At 44.5% G+C, this 22483-nt stretch overlaps 1 protein-coding gene across 2 annotated transcripts in view; it reads right to left on the bottom strand.

The window, feature by feature from the left end:
- si:dkey-49n23.1 (semaphorin-3D) overlaps positions 1–20663 on the bottom strand; it is a 101002-nt gene extending 80339 nt beyond the window's left edge. For both annotated transcript variants that reach the window (XM_040159491.1, XM_040159492.1), the window contains exon 1: positions 20519–20663. The gene's annotated coding sequence lies outside the window, so the exon portion shown is untranslated. The remainder of the gene's footprint in view (positions 1–20518) is intronic.
- Between the last annotated feature and the right edge of the window lie 1820 nt (positions 20664–22483).

Genomic DNA, 22483 nt, shown 5'->3' with positions numbered 1-22483 from the left:
AACCAAAGCATTTCCAGATAACACTGCTTAGCCACAACTACACCCCGAGGTGCTTTGTATGTATGTGTGTGTGTGTGTGTGTTTGAGATGCAAAGATTACAATAAATTAAAGGGTGTTTTAGGGTAATGCACTGCCTGTATTTGTGGTTCATTGTAAAATACTAGTTTCTCAAGACATAAGTGTCGAGATTAGGATCAATTACTTTTGTCTCAGTCTACAGCTCGTTACGCGACACCGTGTGATACACGTGTGTGTTTTACGACATATTTCTGAGAAAACGAGGACTAGTTGAAGTATTGTGAAACACAGTACGTCACTATCCCGTACGTACACATCCGTACACGGTTCGTTATCCCAGAGAAAATAAAAAAGCAGTACAGTGACAGGCAACTCAGAGTGCCCCACCCAGACTGTGAAGCTCCCTCTTTTAAGTCTGTGTGTGTGCGTGTTTTTTATGAAGCTAAACGGTTGCCTCCCTGAGTCACTGCTCAAACGGCCCGACGTTCGGCTCCGACTCAGACCCACTGCAGTTCAGTCGGTCTGTGGCTCAAACCGTCACGAAACCGACGGCGCAGCAGCCTGCCACTTATGACCGAGTTGTCAGTGAGGCTGCGGTCTCCAGGTCGACCGGTCGGTCTGTACGCAGTCACCGGTGTTAGTTTCATACGGAGAAAAGCGCTACATCAGTGGCCTCCCAGGATTAATCCCTTATTTACTGCAGCGACGTGAGGGACAGACTTCCTGTGAAAAAACAGAGGTGGGTTTATGTTCAGAGTTCGCTGAACGTGTACCGAGCCTTTAGGCGGGGTCGGCTCCAAACTAACTGACACCGTGTCAAGAAAGAAGCCGTCCGCGTGGCTGCATTTTGGTAAAATGGATGACCACAAAGGCAAACAGCCGTTTGCATATCCCACCTCAAGAAAACGGCAGGCTAACGTGTCTGCGTTAGGAGGCTCCGTCGACTTCAGGCTTTAAGTGGGAACATATCAGAATTCACATATTTCAATGGGTTTGGTCTAATAACTGGGTTAAATGATTTAATAAGCTGGAAATGCTAGCTCCCTATGGTTAGGTCTAATTCATTTAGGCTAATAAAGCTACAGGTAGAGTGCGCTCAGTGCACTGTGGCCGATTTAGTTCATCTAGAGATAACGTGGAGAACCCCCCCCGAGAAGATACGATTTCAGTCGACCAAGATTTTCTTTGGTTGACTGCAGCCCTGGACATCAGATTGTGATCGTTTCTGCCGCTTTCGCTCTTTTAATGATTCTAATACGCTTCTGACAACAACAACGGTGCCCTCAGTCACCATGGAGGAGCTCCGCTGCCGATAGCTACCGATGTGGTCGGCGACCGCGGTTCAGTGCGGTCAGTGCAGTTCGGAGGTCTGTTGATGAAGATTCGATGCGCGCGTTGAACACCTCACATCATTTAAAGAGGTGCAAGTACGAGGGGAACAAACTGGCAAATGAAGGAAACCGGGAAAAAAAAGATGATGTCTAACATGATCTTTTCTTTCAACAACATCTACAAAACAAGTATCTTTCACTTAAGTAGAGGAAATAGTCATAAACTCTGATCTATCACTGACAAATACCAAGTTCAGAAGCTAATGTGTCCATCACTCACTATACTGTACATCTGCCTAAATGTCCACAAGCAGGACACTGAGCTGTGTGTCGCCGACAGCAGCGTTCTTGTGTTCAGTCCAACACACTGTAACTCTGGATCTACTGTACTTAGAGGGCGCCTGAGTGGGTTGCACACACACACACACACACACACACACACACACACACACACGTACAGATAACACACATACATACACACACCTTCCAGCCTCCTACTCAACTACAGCAGTGGGAATAAATAAATAGAATAAACAATAGAATCTAAAATAAAGTCATTTATTTCAACTACATTGTCCTGCAAAGTCAAATAAACTCTTCCGCTGAGGAAATGAATAAAAACAAAGCCTTTCATTTGGTGTGTGTGTGTGTTAAGATGTACAGTTTGTTTTTGCTCTGTGTGTATGCTGCAATTCCTGACTGTACGTGTGTGTGTGTGTGTGTGTGTGTGTGTGTGTGTGTGTGTGTGTGTGTGTGTGTGTGTGTGTGTGTGTGTCCCAGCCTGTTATTTTCATCCTTGTATAGACAAAACAAAGCCCAGCAAGGAGCAGGCAGTGATGTACAGTCAGGGCAGAGGAATCAAGGACACGACGACAGTGTGTTGCTGTCAGTAAGTGTGACGTATGCAGCTGAAACGCAAATGTGGTATTACTGTAGTACGTTTAGTCTACATGAGTATAACTGTCTGGACCTCCTTTCCTCCGTGTGTCTCTGGTGTTTAAAGCAACCACACATAGCAAGGTAAGAAACTGATATCTCTGGGTATTTTCCATATTTTCCATTTCTGTTTTGGGTGAATTTTACCATTCCACTTGGAGAGATCAATTAAACACACCCATCTTGCAGCTGGAAACTGGCAACAGGCAGTTGCCAAAAGTAACTGGGGGACTTTTAAGCATACGTGCAAGCAAAAACTTCAGCCAAAAAAAAAAAAAAAAGTTTTATCAGCCAAAAAAGTTCACCCTGACTCCACTTTTTCCACAGCGCAGCCTGATAATGAAACTGAAGTGACCACTTTGTTTCACTACATTCGTTCAGGCAGACTTTGCGTTCATGTTGGCAGATTTCTGTTTGCAGGCCAGGTCCTTTTGTTGTGTTCCGACCTTTAAATCAACCGGTAGTGAGTGGCGTGCGTCTCACCGACATCATTACCAATCAGCGTGGAAGTTCTGCTTCCAACTGCTAGGTGCAATTAAGCTTAAAGACCCTTTCCAGACACGTTTCAAGACATAAAAATCCGCTGTTTGAATAATAGTTTGTTGGTAATCTCTTTCATTTACATCTACTCCGTCTCCCTCATCAAAAAAATCCAGAATCTTTGAATGTCCTAATATTTTCGTTTCAAAACTTTAACTGGACACAATGTCTCCTCATTCAATGAAGAGTCCATCCTCAGTATTTGTCTCTTTCACGTTTCCACGTCACACTTGTACAAGTTGAAAACCGGAGCACGATCGAGTCCAAACTAGTTACGGTGTCGCAGAATCATCTCAGATCCTTCAACACAGTGAAGCTCAAACATCCAGCTGAAGGAACAGCGAGTGAAACACACCCCAAATAAAAGAAAGAAAAAAAACTTTCTATTGTCACATCAGCACAATGCAACTTGTTAACCTCGCAAGCATCAGCCCAGAGATGAAAATCCCCGCACATGTGTAAAGAAACCGTGGGGGACAGTGGCCACGACCACACGCGCAAGTCTCACAGTTCAACAAGTGTAAAAAACGTGCGTGACTGTGAGTGTGTGTCTGCCGCGCGTCGTGTTTGGGTCGCTTGGCGCCAGCTCCCGGGTTTACTCTGATGGCAACGGAGGGGAAGGAAGCGTTTGGCTTGGCAGATATACTTTATTGTTGCCTTAGTCCTGATAAGAGGTTATTAATTAGTAGGCTAGACAAACACAATAATACAATAGAGTCTGATAGTGCTGTGATAGTAATTCTGTTAGGGAGGGGCGCCGTTCATGTGCCTGCTTATACAGACACATAAACAGATGTTCTGTGGGTGTGTGTGTGTGTGTGTGTGTGTGCGCGCGCCATTTGTTCTTTTTCCAACACAATGAGAGCAAATAAAGATAGAAGGGAAGGGTTATTTTAAAACTAAGGCTGGGACTGACAGTAGCCGTGGAGCGAGACAGCCGGGCCTGTGGTATCAAAGGCTGGCATGGGGAACGTGATCGCAGGGGGACACTGAGCTGAAACTCTCAGTATGCGTGTAAATGACTGAATGTAAAAGAAAAGAAAAAAAGGGGGGGGGGGGCAAATCCAGACTCAGGAAACAGCGTCACGCCGGCCCCACTAGGGGCAGGTTACCACAACAAAGGCAGCATGATTTACCCGGTTCTTGGCCTCTTGGTTTCTTGGTTTGTGTTCGTCACCTCGGAGGGCGAATGCGAAACCAGAGCGAGCCAGAGTCCCGGTTTACGCTTAGTGTGTTTGTGCATCCCGGGCGCTACAGACGAATATTCAGCATCAAAAAAAGTCTGAAATCAGTTTCAGGTGCACCTGATGTGTGACGTGGCTAACGAAGATGCATGTGTGTGGCAAAGCGTGAAACAGAAGCGTATCGAATTTCATCTGGATTTCATCTGGACACTTAAAATGACACCTGTAAAGGGCCGGAGACGATGGCGGACCAAGATCAGCTTACACAGCACAGAGCTGACATGGCTGCGTCTTTAGAATCATGTCTAAGATTAACTTGGAAAATTCAGTACAACCGATGATGAGGATGATGATGATGATGATTATTACTATTACAGTCCAAGACTTTCTCAAAGTTCAAAAGGCAGAAAATGAACATCTCACCTTTCGAAGAGTACTCTCAAACTTCTGAATTCATTCTTGAAACAAACGGTAAAAAAAAAAAAAAAGAAAAGTGAAGGAGTGGAGGAAGACGAAACTAATAACTAAACTAATCATAGAGAGAGAGTGTTGAAATTCGACAGAAAAAGCACAGTAACAAGTGATAAACGACCAATAGCACCGGGTGGTTAACAGCCTGTTTAACTTGGCAGCACCGGGCCTCCTTTCTAAACAAGCCCTGGACTATACTAACATCACAACAGCTTAAGATACATTCATCCTAAACTGTTATCACACTCATAAGTGTCCGACCTCACTCATCTGACTATACATCTTGGCTGGACGTGTCTGAAGTTACTTCTGTACGTCGGAGGATGGTCACCTGTCACCTGAGCTTTTCGTCAAAGGAAACTAAATCACGCTGACTTTCACGTTCTCCGCCCGTGACCGTCTTCGCGGGTTGGAACCCATCGGGACCTTTTGATTAATATTTGTGAACGCCGTCTGACTCGGGTCTGGCTGTGATCCAGTGCGACTGTCCAGGAATCCATCAGTTGACTATTAACACAAATGAAATCATGTCTAGACTTGAACATGTTGATATCAGTGAAATTCGCGTTTGATAAACTTTACAAGTAGTAGGCGTTTTTTTTTTTTAAAAACGGCAAATTGAACTAGGTGATCATGTATGAAGCTGCACAGATCGGCGTGGTGCAGAAAGGACTCGGTAGATCGGACTCCGTCTCATCCCAGACGGTACCTGGGAAGCGTTTTAGATAAGTCTGGAAAACTCATCGTTCTCCGCCTACTACCGGCGCCAATTTGGTTCAGACTAAAATATCTCAACATCTCTTGGCTGGATTGGCACAAATAAAAAAAATGTTCGCCAGAGGATGAATCCTAATGACTTTGGTGACTCCTCCTGGAGGACCACCATGAGGTTTGTTTACGCAATGTCATGGTTTGCCATGAAATGGTTGGTTCAGACATTGGTGTTCCCCTGAGGTGTAACACCTGATGATCCTCTGCTTTTTCATCTAGCGCCATCGTCGGGTCACTGATGTAAATTTGCCCAGTCTGGTGTAGGACTGACATACTGGCAGGTACACCCCCAGCTGTACTTGTTGGGACATTGACATGGTGAACATTATACCTGCTAATCGTCAGCATGTCCTTGTGAGCATGTTAGCATGCTGATGTTAGCATTTAGCTCAAAGTGCAGCCTCACAGAGCTGCTAGCATGACTGAAGACTCTTGGTCTTGTTTAAAAATATACCACAGTGCCTCTTTGTTTTCTTTTTTCTCTGTCATTGATTTCGTGGGACGCAGCAAGATTTTTTCCTCATGGCGAACATGCCCTTGCAGAGCTAATCACCTCCAGCGTTGTCATGCGGGGGCCCCCACTAGAACCAGGCCAGTGACCCACACTGTGCCCTGACCTTCGATTTAAGGCAGTACATCCTCTGCGGTGACCCGGCCATCTCGGTTCCATGTGAGGCAGCAGATACATAAACCCTCAGCTGTCGTGTCCTCTGGGACAGAGACACTGATGTAAGCCTGTCTGGGTGGTCTGCTCTCTGTCTGTCCATCCGTCAGTCACTGCGTGTTTATACTTTTCATATTCTTTGCTCCTCCGTCAAACTCACTGCATTCCCCTCGGAACAAAAAACGCTGTAACATAAAGTTGTATTTGCCCACTCTCCTCTTTTGTCTCTGCTCTGTTTTCAGTTACCAAATCCTCAAAGATGTCGTAAATTGAATTTTCAACGTCGTTGTGTATGGAAGGAAACTGAGGGGCCACAACTCAGTTCTTACGCTCCTGGATTTAACGAAATGTTAATGTCAAACAGGTACGTTGACCAACAACAATCAATCAAACTGTCTCGGCAGTTTCTGGCGTCGTTACCGTGTCGGTCTGCTCTCAGCTCCGAGCCCCCTGGTTCCTACTGAAGGTGAATAACTCATAAAAAGACCTGAAAAATATATTGTCTTCATTTTCAATAAAGGCTCAGCAGTTTCCTAAAACAGCTGGTCACTGTAGTTTTTAATCAAACATTATTCACTCAGTTGGGGACTATTCTCAGCGGCAGATTAATCCACATTTGGTGCTCTAGTGTGTATTTAGGCAGCAGGACAGTGTGTGTGGGACTGAGTCAATATAAACTCCAGTGTGTGTGTTTATGATAGTCTAGGAACGTATCAACCAGTGCAACAGTGTGGCTCACTGATGTGTTTTTAATAAGTTTTGTACAACAATGGAAGCTCTGTGGCACAGAGGAATATGATATACAGCGTCAGGCTTTCAGACACACACACACACACACAATGCTTGTCAGTAGGAGATATTAATTCACAGGATTTGGCGACAGCAAAGAAAATATAGAATGTCGCCAGATTTGTACATTAAACAGAAGCAATTCCCATTCCCCAGTACGTCAAGGTTAAAATACTGTAGTCTGACATTGTGGGAAACAGGTTTATTCGCTTTCTGACCGAGCCTTACATGAGAACTGATGGCTCAGCTGATTGATACCAATTTTTCCCCATTCAGCGTGAGGCTAGAGCCAGCAGCGGGTTAGCTTAGCCTCAGAGACTGGAAACGAGGGGAAACAGCTAGCCTGGCTCCGTCCAAAGGTAACGAAATTCCCCTACCAGCACCGCTGAAGCTCACTGAGTAACGCTTTACATCGCGTTTGTTTGGCCCCGACAAAAACGGAACTTTTTATTACCTGGGAACAGTCACCTCCTGGAGTCTCTGCCGGTGGCTCAGGGCCAAGAAGCAGCTCAGTAGACGACTGCCGACAAAATGGCGACTTGTTGTTTTTACACTAAGTCATCCGCACCGATGAAACAAACTAGATGGGGCGTGTTAATTAGCGAGCTTCAGAGGTGCTGGTAGGTGGATTTTGTTTTTCAGTCTTCGTGCTCACTAACCGACTGCCTGCCAGTGGTGGCCTTGTGTTGAAAGGACAGATGTGAGAATGGTGTCAATCTTCAGTGGTGGCCTTGTGTTGAAAGGACAGATGTGAGAATGGTGTCAATCTTCTCATCTCACTCTGCCAGAAAGCGTAGTAAGGAAAAAATACCGGGGACCTTTTACCCAGAGTGTCGAACTATTCATATTAGTGTAAGAATGCGCTTTATTGGCCAACCCTGTCCCATAGACATTAGGTTTATATACAGCAAAACTACAGCAGCAAACACATTTTATGGGAAATGTAATTATGACCAGATTACTTTTTCTATGAGGATATGTTGATGATTTACGTATCTGGCAAGTCACCAATACAGCGATACTGAACGTATCAGCAAAACGTTCACAGACAACGCGTTTGTTTTCGGAAAAAATGTGTGATCCTGCAGCACAACATCTTGTAGTGACTCCAGCATCATTAAAATGGGTTACGGTTCTGTTTAGACTCTCACAGCACCTGGTTCGGGTTTGGGAAAGATCCTGGTCTGATTTCATACAGAAGACGTTGATAGTGACTTCAGACACGACCAGTTTAGTTACATCTAATCAAAACCAGCATCTTTCCCGAGGCTTAACCAAAGAGCTTTTGTTGTCTAAACCAGATTGGATGTGAACCCGGCATCTGGTGTGACACCCCAACAACATCCTGGTGAGTCAGCTGCTGGTAATAAAAGTACTGCTTTATTCATTTGACAAAACAGGACGAAATGTTGCCTTCATCCAGCAGCGATTCCATTTCCCACAAACGAATCTGCCGTTGCAGATTAGTTGTATAGACACAGGAGTTCTAGGGGACAGAATTGTATCGGCATATACACTGGTATTATGTCAGTCTTGGCCTTACACATGTCCTCGGTATCACTTTACTTTAGAAAACTGGCGGTGGCAAACAATTTGACATTCAATGTCGAAAAACTGTAGGGAAGATGCAAATGAATGGAAGCTAACTACAGAAATACACATTAGTTCTTTTTAGAGGCCTTTTTTTTTCACATCCCTCTCCCTCTCTTTCACACACACAAACACACACTCGGGAAAACAGCGGAGGAGGAAGGAAAAACAACAAAACACACACACAGAGCATCCTAACGGCCGTTAACCACAATAGGGCCATTCTACAGCCATGAATGAGCATCGCCTGGAGGACGGACACACACGCGCACACACACACACACACACACACACACACACACACACACACACACACTTAAACACTGTCTGAAGCTTGGAGCTAGTTCAACATAATAGACACTTGTACTCAGAAATGATCACGCATACATTCGGACAGAAACACACACTCTTGCGCATTACTGGGCTGAGACGTTTCCCAACCCTCAGTAAGTGTATGAGCCACAATAGAAACACAAACATTTGTTAACTTTGCCTGTGTAGACACACCCACACACACACACAGCAGCCCAGCCTTGAGATGAGCTGGTAGAATAACATGAACTAATGGATGCTCTGTCTCCTTCTCACTCTTTTTCTCTTCCATTGTGACTCTTTCTTCAGGGGTGTGTGTTGTGTGCTTTGTGGTAAAGACACTAGTGCATTAAAAAGGTGGGGAATTTCTCAGACTCACAAATGTGTGTGTGTGTGTGTGTGTGTGTGTGTGCGGGTGTGTGCGTGTCTCACTGCCTGTGTGAAAGTGTGTGCGTGCGTCCAGCTCTCTCCGCACAAGAGGGTCCCAAAGCTGGATAACTTTGGGTTGGAGGAGGAAGAAGAAGGGGATTTGTTTAATAATACGAACCTTTCATGCAGGGTGAAGGGGATGTTATTCTGGGCTCTTCATCAGTGTGGGTTGTCTGCATACTTTGTGTGTGTTTAGCTGTGGTTTCAGCATAAATGGCTTTATATTCTGGGTTTTGAATGTTTTGTTTTATCATCTTAACCCGGGGATCAGCCTGAATAAGCAGCAGGGGGATGATGAAACTCCGAGCAACTCTAAAAACATCACCTGCCTTCATTCATTCAACAGCCACAAGGTAACGGGCGGGGACGTCTCAGCCGATTCAGACGACTACTGTACGGCTCCCCCTCCCTCGTCGGCCACTTCTTTTGCGTCACTGAGCGAGGCCCTTAAACCTAAATTTCCCAAGCGGAGCCACAAAAGACTGGAGTGATGCAGGGCTACTCAAACAAAAACTGCAGGGGAGAGTGTGAATGTCAAGCCGAGGGCTGGTGAAATACAACATCTGTGCACATTCATTTTCAGGGGATAAAATATACTGCGGGTAAAGCTGTAAAAAGGGTGCATGAAAAACAAATGTGTGTTGATTTTTCCATCTGAAAGAGAGTTCAATATGTCTGCTAGCTGTGTTGCTGACAAAAGAAAGGAGCGGATTGGCCCACTGAAGCAGAGTCATGTGCTATGGCAGCGTGAAGAAATGCAACCTGCAGGTCTGTTTTCCCCAAGATGCAAAATTGTCTCACTACGAAAGGTGTTACCTCCAGCTCTGACGACAAAGTTTCAATTTCCAAACAGGTTTTTGTAATGTAAGTGAACTTCTGAGGAAGTTCCTTGGTGATACTGTGGCCCACAGCTTGAACCCAGCTTTGGCCTTTTATACAGTAAGTGAACAGTTCAGGTCCACTTCACGCCACTGAGACATTATTGTTCCATCTCTTCTCTCAGCCTGAGATAAAGGCTGTGGATAGTGATGAGCTGTCATGGTTGACGGTGCTCGTGGACTGGCAGATGCCGTGGTGGTTCACGGGAGATCGGAAGGTCAAGGAGTTCAGTTCAATCCATTTAATTCCAATTACCAAGGCACCACACAGATCGGGGAAGATCACATCCCGGAAAGATTATGCCAGGGTGCCGGAATGGAGGCTATAGCCAACTGTCAAACCTCAGATTCACAAGTATCAGTGCAGATTCTGTCAATGCAGTGGAACAGTGGACCACCTTCTTACTCTCACATGGTCACTGGATGGGTCATGGGGAGTTTGCCCATCCAGTGACCAATATGCTTTGTGGACGTTAAGAAGGGTTATGATTAGGACAACCCATTCGGTTCTAGTACAACTGGCCGTAAGTGGGCATTCAGCTTAAATAGGTCAGTTTCAATAGCTTGAGTTTGAAGGCTCATTAGATGCCAATCCACCGCACAACAGTTACAGTTTACAGTATTCACAAAGAGGGATTTTATATCTCAGAAAATGTAAAATTAGCAGGCCAATCATTTCAATTTTCGCTGCAACTATCACGTGGTGAACAGTAGAAATACAATGTTCAAGTTTCAAAGTATCCTACCAGGAATGTGTCCTTCTGTATTTGATTGGCCAAAATGTGCTTTTCCAGATGCTGCTGCACTGAGCCGTGGCAAAAGTTGAGATTCTCATCATGCTTTTCGGAGACATAAATGTCTCAGTGCAGCCGAAGACGGAGAGTGTGGTTTGTTTGCTAAGTGTCACAACTGCCGGTCTGAAGGGGCCATGGTACTGTGCTGGTAAATGGTGGATCTACCCCTTCAGGTTGAGGATTAGTTCCTTGCCCAAGTGAAGGAGTTCAGGTTCTGAGGGTCTTGTTTCCCCAGTGAGGGTAAGATGGAACTGGGACCGGTTGCACCAGGCTGGTGATAGTGAGGCCCTCGTTTCACCGCTTGATTTACGTTCCAACAGTCAGCTTTGGTCATGAGCTCAGAGTAGCGACCAAAAGAATGACATTGTGCATACGAGTGGTAATTGGAAGGAGACCGTGTGGTAAACCCACAACGCGCTGGAGAGATTAATTATCCAAAATGCGCTGGAAAGGCCTCAGGATCCTGCAGAGGGGAGGTGGAGAAAGTAGCTAGGGAGGAGGACATCTGGGTTACTTTGCTTCGCCTGTTACCTGCTATACAGACTGCTTCGTGTTTAAATGACAAGAGCATGGGACACAACAAGGTTTAATTTAAGATGAGTCAAGGTGATAGATGACGAAACACATTGTGCTTGATAACTTCCACACAAAAAACCAACACACCACAGGAAAGTCACATACTGTATCCACACATATCCGGAACAAACGCACAAGTGATCCAAGCCAACATATGAAAAATACATTATTCGAATTTTAAGAATATATGACATAAATAGGGTAACACCTAAGGAGCTGCTGGGATTTCTGTGCGCCTACACCTCTAACGGGTCTAATCGGGTGCAATTATATCCCAATCAAGACACCTTAAGGAATAAACGTAATTCTTGCTGTGGGAATAATCAAAACCGAAAGTCCAAGTTTCTCAAACTCTAACTCGGTATCAGAAACTTACAAAATGCACAAAGTGTCCCAACGAAGGAAGACATGATTTCATGGGCGTGGGTCAATAAACGTGGTGGGAAGTTTGGGTTTCTTCAAAAGTAAAGAGAAAGCCCGATTTCACTCATTAGCAGTGACAGGGTGACATTAGGTTGTTGTGTGTGCAGCTGGATTGGGGCGTAACACTGGGATCCTCATCAATCTTCTTCCCAAATGACACATATACATTACGTATATAACAACTTTCTATACAGCTATCCATGGGAATGAAACTACAGTAACTCAGTGTGTGTATATTGATGTTTAGGCATAAGCCTTAAATGACTAATTACTGTAAAGATTGATATCAGTTACAGCAGTAAGTATAAATGAGTTGTTTTCAGTTCAGGACCCGAATCCAGTAAAAGCATAATTAAGGTTAGAAACTATTTCACCAGGACTGGAGGGTAAAACTCAAATCCCTGCTTGTGATCATTCTCAAATAGTGGCCAAGGGGCAAACTTTTGGAAGGTTCGTTTTGGAGACAGACTTTTATTCCTAATCTCACCTGCCTCCAATTTGGTGCAAAGTCAAAACTTCCTCCATGTTTACCCGTTGTCTCGATAAATTCACTATCACGACCATTTCCCCAGCAGTAATTGCATCAGTACCACACAGTTGTGTCATATTCACCACTCTGCTCTCAGTTTCTCTTCTCTAACGGGAAAACAGTTTTCATTCAGTAATTAATGCCGCTCCTGCCACTTTTCTGGTTTTCCTCATTCAATGTTAAGCCGACATGAATTCGACTCAACACTGAAAGTATTCCAGCCTGCCTACTACTGGTCGGCTTTTAATGTGAAAAATCTACAAGAAGTGTTGAGATTCACTGACAGCAAATTGACACTGATTGGGACGAACAGAGAGGTGGAAAAAACTGGAATTAATAGGTGGATGAAGCAGATATTTTGTTAAAAATAGAAACTCAGAGCAGAAGAGTGTTGAGTACGTCATGGCTCTGTTTTTGTTCCGATGGAATTAGTGCTGTGGAAATAGAGATTATCCATTATTTACCATGTGGGCCCTTGATGTTCGTAGTTCATTTCACCCCTCTTGTGTTTTTCTCTTTGTTTTTTTTAAACCAGATCTTTATTAGGAAGTGGCCTTTATTTGTTTGGGTGTATTTGAGATTCAGCAGCTTGAATCAAAAGAGGGAGATGTCCTCACAAATCCTAATCCTCATATGTGTTTACAATCTATCTATAGTTTTGTCATCTGACAAACATCAGACATGTGTAAATCTACTATGTTGGTCGGTTCTGTACACATGACATTTATTCTCTGTCTGTCCTGGAAGAGGGATCCCTCCTCTGTTGTTCTCTCCCTTTAAAAAGGGTCCTTTTCGGGGAGTTCTTCATTATCCGACCCAAGGGTCCGAGGACTGAGGGTGTTGTATGCTGCACAGATTGTTAAACCCCTGGAGGTAAATTGTGGTATTGGGCTCTATAAATAACACTGACTTAACTTGAGACTGTGACAGAGTTTAATCATTTCTCTCCTTGGGGCTGAATATTAGAAATATTTTCCTTTAGGCAGGATTAGCGGTAGACTGATGTAAAATGTCCCACTTGGTGTGTATCTAGGTCAAATTTCTTATAAAACACAGAAAGTCAAAATTAAGGGATCCATATCAAGATAGTTGTTATGTTAAAACTTCAGCCAATATGTCGTCATCAGATTTCTTTTGGGTGGTTCCTCCCTTTGCTCTGAAATCAGCCTCAGTTCTTCTTGTCATGGATTCCAGAGGATGTCGGAAACTTTCCTCTGAGATTCTGCTCCATCTTGACGTGACTGCATCGGATCATTTCTGCTGATGTGTCAGCTGCACATTCGTGCTGCCAGTCTCCTGTTCTACCACATCCCAATGGTGCTCTACTGGATCCAGGTCGGGTGACTGGGGAGGCCACTGAAGTTCACTGAACTCATGGTCAAGTTCATGAAACCAGACGACTTTGTTTTGTGACATGGAGCATTACCCTGCTGGAAGTGGCCATTAGAAGATGGTGAACTGAGGCCATAAAGGGAAGCACATGGTCAGCAACAACACTCAGACAGACTCTGGCGTTCAGACTATGATTGGTTGATATTAAGGGGCCAAAAGTGGGCCGAGAAAACATTCCCCTCACCGTTACACCACCACCACCAGCCTGGACTGTTGACACGAGGCAGGTTGGGTCCAAGGATTCATGCTGTTAACACCAGATTCTGACCCTACCATCTGCTGCCTCAGCAGAAATCCAGGACCATCAGACCAGGCTACGTTTGACGTGTTTTGCATTCTGAGATGCTTTTCTGGTGATCTGAGTAACCGTAGCCTCTGTCAGCTCCAACCAGTCTGGACGTTCTCCTCTGACCTCTCTCGTCAACAAGGCGCATGAATAAGCAGGTGTACAGGTGTTCCTAATAAAGTGCTCGGTGAGTGTGTATTCCTTAAAAAATTTGCCATTTTTCAGTTTCAAAGCTTAATCTCACTGATTCAGGAACTGTTTCCATGACAACCATTGAGTAATTTGTACGGTTAATAACCCCATGAAAGTGCTGCACCCACACACACACAGTATACTGCAGTTAGTTTACTCTACGAGTTGTAAAAACCTAATTTACTGCGTCTTTCAGTGAGTGAATTTCACCGACATTTATCACCACTCCGTGATCTTTTTCGTCTAGTTTCCCCGCTCTAACGTAAACTGGCCCACTGAGGATTTACAAGGTTTACAAGTGACTTTGTGAAATGGGCCACGTCCCTGATACTGACTCAATGCTCGCTGTCAGCTCCTCCATTAAAAGTGATGTAAAGTCTCATTCTGTCTCTGTCCCACCTCGGCCTCAAAGAGCCAGACTCCTGCAGTCGCTGGCCCAGAAGTCTTAACTCACTCCAACGGCCTACATTAGCCTTTATCATGCAGCAGGGACACGTGGATGTGATGAGATGTTTATGAACAGCGGGGGTTAAAAGGTCAAATAAAAGCTTCACAGAGATTTGTATTTTGTTATTGCAGAACGGCAGTTAGAAATTAGAAACTCTGCCTGGGCCAATCAAAGCGCAAACACACACACACACACACACACACACACACACACACACACACACACACACACACACACACACACACACACACAGATAGAAATAGAAAAATAGTCAAACATTCTGATCACAATTTCCCAGAATCGAAAGAGACATCTTTAAGTGTCTTGCCTTTTCCGGCCAACAGTCCACAACCAAAATTTTCCATCTGGAATCATATAAGGCAGAGAAAATGAAGAAATCCGAGCCTTTCAATATGGAAACACAGAATATTAATATTCAAGAAACAATTATTTTCAATGTTGATGAATCTGAGCATTATTTTCTCGATGAACTGATGAATTGTTTTCTCCACAAAGTGTCAGAAAATAGAGAAAAATACCCATCACAGTTTCCAAGAGCCCAGGGTGAAAGCTTTAAGGTCCTTGTTTTGTCCGACCAACATCAAAAACTCAAAAACTCAAGTACCTCCTCACACTTCAGTAGCTGGAACCTGCGGATTTCTGGCCTTTCTGCTTGAAAAATGACCGAAGCGATTCATCAGTTGCAAATATATATTTTCTTTCAATCAACCAATATATCAATCAACTAATTCTATCAGTACTAAAGTTGTCCATGTATGTGTGTGTGTGAAAAAGTAAAAGGAAAGAGAAAATGAAAAAATGAACAGATTAATCAACAATAAAATTAAAAAAATTTAAAAACACTTGTCTACATGCAAACACAACTGTTCACACACTCTGTTTGAGGTAAACTAAGTAGAAACAAAAAATAAATCAGAAAGGACCCTCAGAAAAATGGGCCCCCGGTGTGTATCTATGTCTGCGTGTTAATATGAAACTGTACTTGTTTCGGGGGAGCGTGAATGCCTCAACATTCCTCGCTCAATAAACAAAATGCTCCAAATGCAGAGACCATCTGACCGATACTGCTAAGCGGTCCAACAAGGAAGCAAATCTTGATCCTAACGCTTTCTGTCTCAGAGAGCCTCGAACGGCCTCTCGCCGCCCTGCTGCCGGGGCAGCGATACGGATCGAGAGGTCAGACGAAGCCGAACTGACGTCAAACCCAGAATAAAGAGAATGGAAAACAGACCTGAGGTTCAAACACATGCACAACCTGTATCAATTCTCAAAGAAGATATGCCTTCCATCCATGGAGAATGAGAAGCACATTGCAACAGTGCCTTTGGGAAGACAGAAAGCCCCCGATCCAACTCCAGGAAACATACTGGAAAAACACGATACAGCCTTGTGCCTGAAGGTTAAAGAAACCATCCACTGACTGACAGGTAGCAGGTTCAATCCCATTACAGCTCACATTTCCTCAACTGAAATGTGTCCTGTCAGAATGCCGTCGGGGGTTCAGATCTGAGGCCTGCTCACTCTGAATAACAAAGTCAACCTTTCAACGTCTGAAGGTCTGTTCAGACTGAAAAATTAACTGTGGAGGTGGTAAAACTTTCTAAAAACTTGACAGACAGACAGACAAGAGCCGACACGAATGTGGGTTTGCTCTAGCTGAAGTGAGGCAAAGAAACATCTGTGCAAACCGAAAAGGTTTCAGCTTGAGCTAAAAGTACTGCAAGACACATGAGGAACATACAGAAAGCAGAAGGGACAGGAGAGAGACTGGAGAGGAGAGGGAGATCCTGATTTCAGTAAGCTCCAGCCTTACTCTGGTAACTGGTTTGTGCTACTTGAATCGAAATTTTGTTTTGTTTTGAACAGAGTCGCGGTCAAAATGAGGTTTCGAGATGGTCCCTGTTTCAGTTTAAACAAGCACAAGGCAAACCTGGGGCCAAGGAGTATTTCATATTGCACAGAGGATGGGAGCAATGGGGGGATTATGAGGTTTCACCAGCTCATTTTTGACCCGGAGCCTCCTACCAGATTGTCCGACTATGCACCTTATAAGGCATTAAACCCTTTTTTTTTTTTAGATAACAACCCACCTGGTGGTGAGGATCTATGAGTGGTGAAGTCGTCTGCATTTTTATCATCATCATCATTGTTTTATGGATGTCGTGGCGCTGGTTATAAACTTTGAACCTTTTTGACCTGCTGTACTCACAAGGTTTATTGGAAATGTTGGGGGATTCTTGAGGAACCTGTCAGACATCTCTGGACATCACCAGAAAAAACACGGCACTGCCTAGATATGAAGGATCCCATGCATGGATCAAAGCAGCCGAGGTGTTTGATATTTTAATGTGGTAAAATGAGAAATACCTGATGTTCCAACGATGATAAGTTTTATTCCAGCTACAAGGCCAGATTCCACTAACCCATCATCTCTGTGGCTCTTTGGCATCGGATTGATGAGCAACTCTTTTATTCAACTGTTGAAATTCAATGAAGTGCATTAAGTGAAAGCCTGGAGCTTCTTTGTTTCAGATTTCATGTCTGTCTGGACACTGTCTTTGTCTCTTGATGCAGAAAATTTGTTTTTTGGAAGAGAAACATAAGAGTCACAAGTCTTTTAATTGCCAAGTTGAAAAAACACATTGGTTTTGTGACAGGACTGCAGAGACTTGTTGCTAAATAAGTAACAGTATTAAAAATGTGTTATCTACAGTTTCATGGTCTGCTGTAATGTACACTGATGTGATTCTGTCCCCCAAAACTGGCTGCAGCCAGTCCCTCCAGTCAACTTTGTCTCCAAATGTATAATTAAATTTAGCTCTTGCTCAGTTTACTCTGTACTGAATGTTCCAGGCTGACGAGTCACCTAAACAAAAACCCAATCAGGAGTGAAAGTGACAGAGATCTTAAGTGCTGGAGCCCGGCCAGCTTTGAACTCCACTTCTCGTTGGCCCGCGGCCATCAGATAAGACTTTTATCTGGAGTCTTTGTTGACTCTAGTCGTGGAGCGATGTGACGGTTGACTTGATCCAGCTTTTAAAAACACGGGCAAAAAGCCTGCCGCATGCTGAGCGATCTCTATCTGCGCCGCTGTGTCTCTGTTGTGGGTCCAAACCTCCTTTCTGTCAGTTTTCCCCTCTGCCGTGACTTCCACTGGGCTCCTCACCTCGCGCTGACGTTTAGCTTTTCCTCGTTTTCACACACTTGACTCAGCAGCCGGGTGGACGAAGGCGGTCTAATGCCCCTCTCCACTGGAGGACCCTGACTGAGAGGGAGTCAAGTATCTTGAATAGGCTCCACTCAGCTCTCCGTAGCTGCACAGATACAGTACCTGGAGCTACAGGGCTTCATGGACGTACAGAGACAAGAGAAAAAGGAGCAGATGTTGGAGGGGAATGGGATGAAGTAACTTTGAAAGAGCTCTCGGAGAGTTAATGTCTTTACTTTTTCTGACAAAGACGAGATAAAACAGCTTCCTCATTATGTAAATCTCTATTCATGACCCCGGTCCAGAGGTGTAAAAGCAGTAATACACCAACGTCCGAGTAAAACAAGTCAAAGTCCTGCACTCAAAATCTCAGGTAAGAAAAAGAACACAAGTACTATCAGCAAATTGTATCTGAAGAATCACAAGTAAAACTACTCATTATGCAGAACAGTCCCTTTAGCATTATTAGATTATAGGATAAGTGTCACTGATGAATGAACGTGTGAGCAGCGGTTTTGTTGTAGCTGGTCGAGGTGGAGCTGATTTGAACTAGTTTATAAAGCGTTGGGCCTTTTGACCTGCGAAAACCTCGGCCTTATAAAAACCGTCCTGTCTGTAATTGAGTCCTAAAGGCCTGTTTTTCGCCGTGAGTGAGTGAGAATCTTTCAAGCTGTTTTCAACTTTAAAACGTTCTAGCGAGCTCTAGCGTCTGTATCTCCAAACAGAAGAGAATAAGGCAGATCCCTGCGCTAGAATTGTGAAAATGTTGATCCTAGTAGGGTTGAAATGATTAGTCCATTGACGGAAAGTTAATCAGCAACTATTCCGATCACCTATTAATCATTTCACACATTTTACGAGCAAAAACGCAAAACACTCTCTCACCTCAGCTTCTTAAATGTGAAGATTTGCTGCTTTTCGTTGTCGTATAAATCGCTGTAAATTGGATTTTTGGGTTTTGGACTGACGGACGGATAAAGCAAGAAACCTGACAATGGAAATTTTAAAACGGGCGTAAATTTTAATTCAAGAAAATCACTGAAACAAGTTGATTTGCGCTGAAAACAAGTTGAAGTTTCTCCTACTAGAGAGGATGTTTTTCACTAATAGAACTAATTATAGTAAGAAGCACGATTTGCACGCGTAGTGGAGTAAAAGTAGAAAGCAGCATCAAATTTAAATACTCAAGTAAAGTACAAGTATCTAAACACTGTAGTTAAATACCGTGTTTAGATAAACACACACGCATCCCACAGGTGTCTGTGCACCAGCGTCACCCTTTTATCATCAGCACAGCAGCACTACCGTTTGAGAGGAGACACAATGACACAATACAGCCAGGAAAACAACAATCTCAGTCTCAACACACACACACACACACACGGGACAGGAAACAGCAGTCCCACACACAGATTGTACAGCAGAGGGGGTGTTGAACTCCATAACAGGAAAGGCAGGGACAATTGGGGGAGGTTTACCCACAGCAGAGACAGAGACAGAGACAGAGACACGCTGTACCGTCTGATCCCTCTGCTAGTTTCTCTAATAAATAAACTCGGCAGCAGGTATCTGAAACGTATTCGCAGGTGAGACGACAGCTCAGGCCTTCCCTCTGCCGAGTCCAGACCGAAGCGTCCTCTTTGGTTCGGGGGCCGGTCCTGAGAGAAGCAGCTGATACAGAAACCAAACAATCGCTCAGAAGACAGCTCCCAACAGCCTCGTTTCACCGGCTCTCAGGGACAGAGACACGTGAAACGGCCCCCGAACGCAAAGAACGCTGCCAGCGCAGTAGTGGAAATACAACACAGTGTGTCCCGTGATCGCATTCATCCTTCTCGTTGCCCAAATTCTACAGCTGGAATAATTAAATAGAAATCAGTCCCTCATCTTGCTGAATCTCCTCAAACTCCCCTGGAAGCTCCTCAATAACCACCGAAACCCCTACAAGGACTCTCAAAACCCTCTCAATGACCCTCAAACGTTCGGCAAGAACACCGGGAAACTTCCCAGTGAACATCTGAACGCCTGCCAGGACTCCTGGAAACTTCTGAGGCCACCCAAACCTCTACACGAACCCTTGGAACCTCCTCAATGAGCAGGAAAGAAAATCCCTCAAAAACTCTAGGAACCTCATCCACGATCCCCGAAATGTCCTACGGGGACCCCAGGACCCCCTCAGTGAGCATCAGAGCCTCGGGGAGAACCCCTGGCAGCTCGTGAAGACCACCAAGAACATTTGGAGCATCCCCGGTGACCACCACAGCTGCTACACGGAGCCCTGGAACCTGCTTACCGACTACCCCTACAGGGATCTCACAAGGTCCCTGGAACCCCCTCACTGAGCACCAGGACTCCAAAACCTCCCAGTGGGAGCCCACATCAGAAGGTGTCCGTGCGTCCTCTGCGGAGCAAGTGGATCTTGGCTGATGACACGGGTCATTTGAAGGCGCTCAGAGTTTGGTTCCGTTTCAGATGTGATAATTATGTGAAATGAAAAGTGGCTTTGAAACTCTTTCCCTCCAGACTGAGCATCAGTCTCTTCAGGCTTTGGCTCTATCCAAAGAGTAAAGGACGCAAACACAAGCAGCCTGTTTAAGTACCTGTGATATTAGATGGTGGAGTCTAGAGGAGAAGGCTGATGATTATTCCACTGTTTTCTGTCCCATCGGGAGTCGCATTCATTCCCTCGCTAAAACCTCCCGAGTGCCCCCAGAATAAAACTTTTAAAAACTCACCGAGCAGGGGTTTGCGTCCGGATGCGGATCCCTCGGCTCCGACTTATTCCACTTCGGCTGAAAGCGCAGAAACGGGTCCCGGGTCCGACGCAGCTGCTGCCGGACAGGTCGCTGTCGGGTCACCTGGCGCCGCCACACGTTATAAACAAACTGAACACATGTGGGCAGGCGGCGGAGCCACTCCCTCACCCTGGGCCGCACCGTCCCTCTGCTGCGTTCAGGAGCTGCTCGGACGCCGCGGCTTTCCGGGATCTGCGAGTTTCGGTCCGGCTCGGATGGGAGCACACTGGGCATAGTGGCAGCTCCAATTAACTTTCCTACTTTATTCACATCCAGTGCAGCTCAAAGCTCTTTTTATGCATTCAAAATAAAATAAAAAATAAAAAATAAAAACATTCGAACGCATGAAATAAAAGTTGGCCAAGAAAACATTAAAACCTAACAGCACAGGGCAGAGAAATAGAGATACAACTCAGATGAAATGACATAAAAAACTATTTTTGGCGAGATTCAATAAAAACTGTTTCAATATTGATGTTATTATTTCCATTGATATGCTTCATCAAGAAGAGGAAACAAAAGATAAAGTTTTGCAATAAATATGCCTGTAAATGTGAGAAAATGTGCCATCGATTCTTTATCCTAAGTAAAAAATGTATAAAAATGCCACAATGTAAAAATACTTCATTAAAAGTAATTCAAAATTTCCCTTAAGGCTTAAGAAGCAATACATATTTAAGTGTCCTTATTATTAAAACCTGCTTCAGTTTTAATAGTAAACTACTCATTATGCAGAGATGTTCCTTTCACAGTCATATAGCTTGTCCATTCACTCACCTGTAAGCAGCACATTAACGTACTACCTACCCCACAACGACACACAGTATAGAGCAGAGTTCACAGAGTATCTTAAAGCGCTTACAACAATCGATCATATTAGGAGTTTATCGTGTGTTTAGCGTGTAACATCTCAGTCCCCAGCGTCAAGTGGTGTAATGCAGTGGACAACATCATGTAGGCTGTTGGTTTAGAAGTATTCATTTGCCACGTGCTCAAGTACTGCAGTTTCTTCCTTTGCCTAACTCTGACTGAGATCATTATCTAGATTATCGATCTTATGGATTTGTGAGGGAATGTCGCACGTCAACCTTTTTCGTTGGTTTACTTATTTTTCCTCGACCTGCATTAATTGAGTGTCAATTTTCTACATTTCCCAAAAAAACCTCACGACAGACTTCGGTTTTCCCAACAAGGAGAAAATGAGTCCGACGCTGCAGCTGCTGAGGAAATATCATTGAAGATATGGTGCTTGTGCCTGTTCTCTGATGAAATTTTCCTGTATGTTGATATCAGCTCAAAAAGAAGCATAAAAAAAAAAAAAAAAAAACAGAACCTCAGGGCCACTTTCAGGGGATCAGGTGATTTGACCTTTAACCAAATCTCTGTCCCTGGTGCATTCAAGCTTGAATTCCTGCATGTCCCACGGCAGCTCCATGCCAGCGCCATGTGCTTCATTTTGTAAAGCGGAGCGCCCCCTTGTGGGGTCAGTTTGTCAACAGAGAGTGGGGGTTTGCCAGGCTCTCACAGCCCCCTAAAAATGCACCGGCGCTCCTCTGGCAACGCGACCGCGGGGCTGAAAGACGGGGTCATTCATCTGCCTTCACAATGGTCTTTACCAAGGTGTCTTACAAGTTTCCAACAGTGTAAAAAGGCTCCGTTGTGAGTAAAAGTCCTGGCAGAAAAAACATGGCCCCCGTCACCGATACCAGACTGAAGGAGTGGTTCCCAACCCAGGGGTCGGGCCCCTCCAAAGGGTCAGCAGTTAAACCTGAGGGTTGCGAGATAAGAAAGTTCTGATGCACAAATTTGCATTTACTTTTTGAATTTTCTCTAATCTTTGATTAGATTCGTGAAACATCTGACAGTTTGACCTTTTTTACGTCAGAGTTATTTAAACGAAACGTC

The sequence above is a fragment of the Xiphias gladius genome, chromosome 21 (genome assembly GCF_016859285.1).
Source record: "Xiphias gladius isolate SHS-SW01 ecotype Sanya breed wild chromosome 21, ASM1685928v1, whole genome shotgun sequence".
NCBI lineage: Eukaryota > Metazoa > Chordata > Actinopteri > Istiophoriformes > Xiphiidae > Xiphias > Xiphias gladius.
The sequence above is the reverse complement of the archived record's forward strand: the minus strand, read 5'-3'. Positions and strand labels throughout refer to the sequence as shown.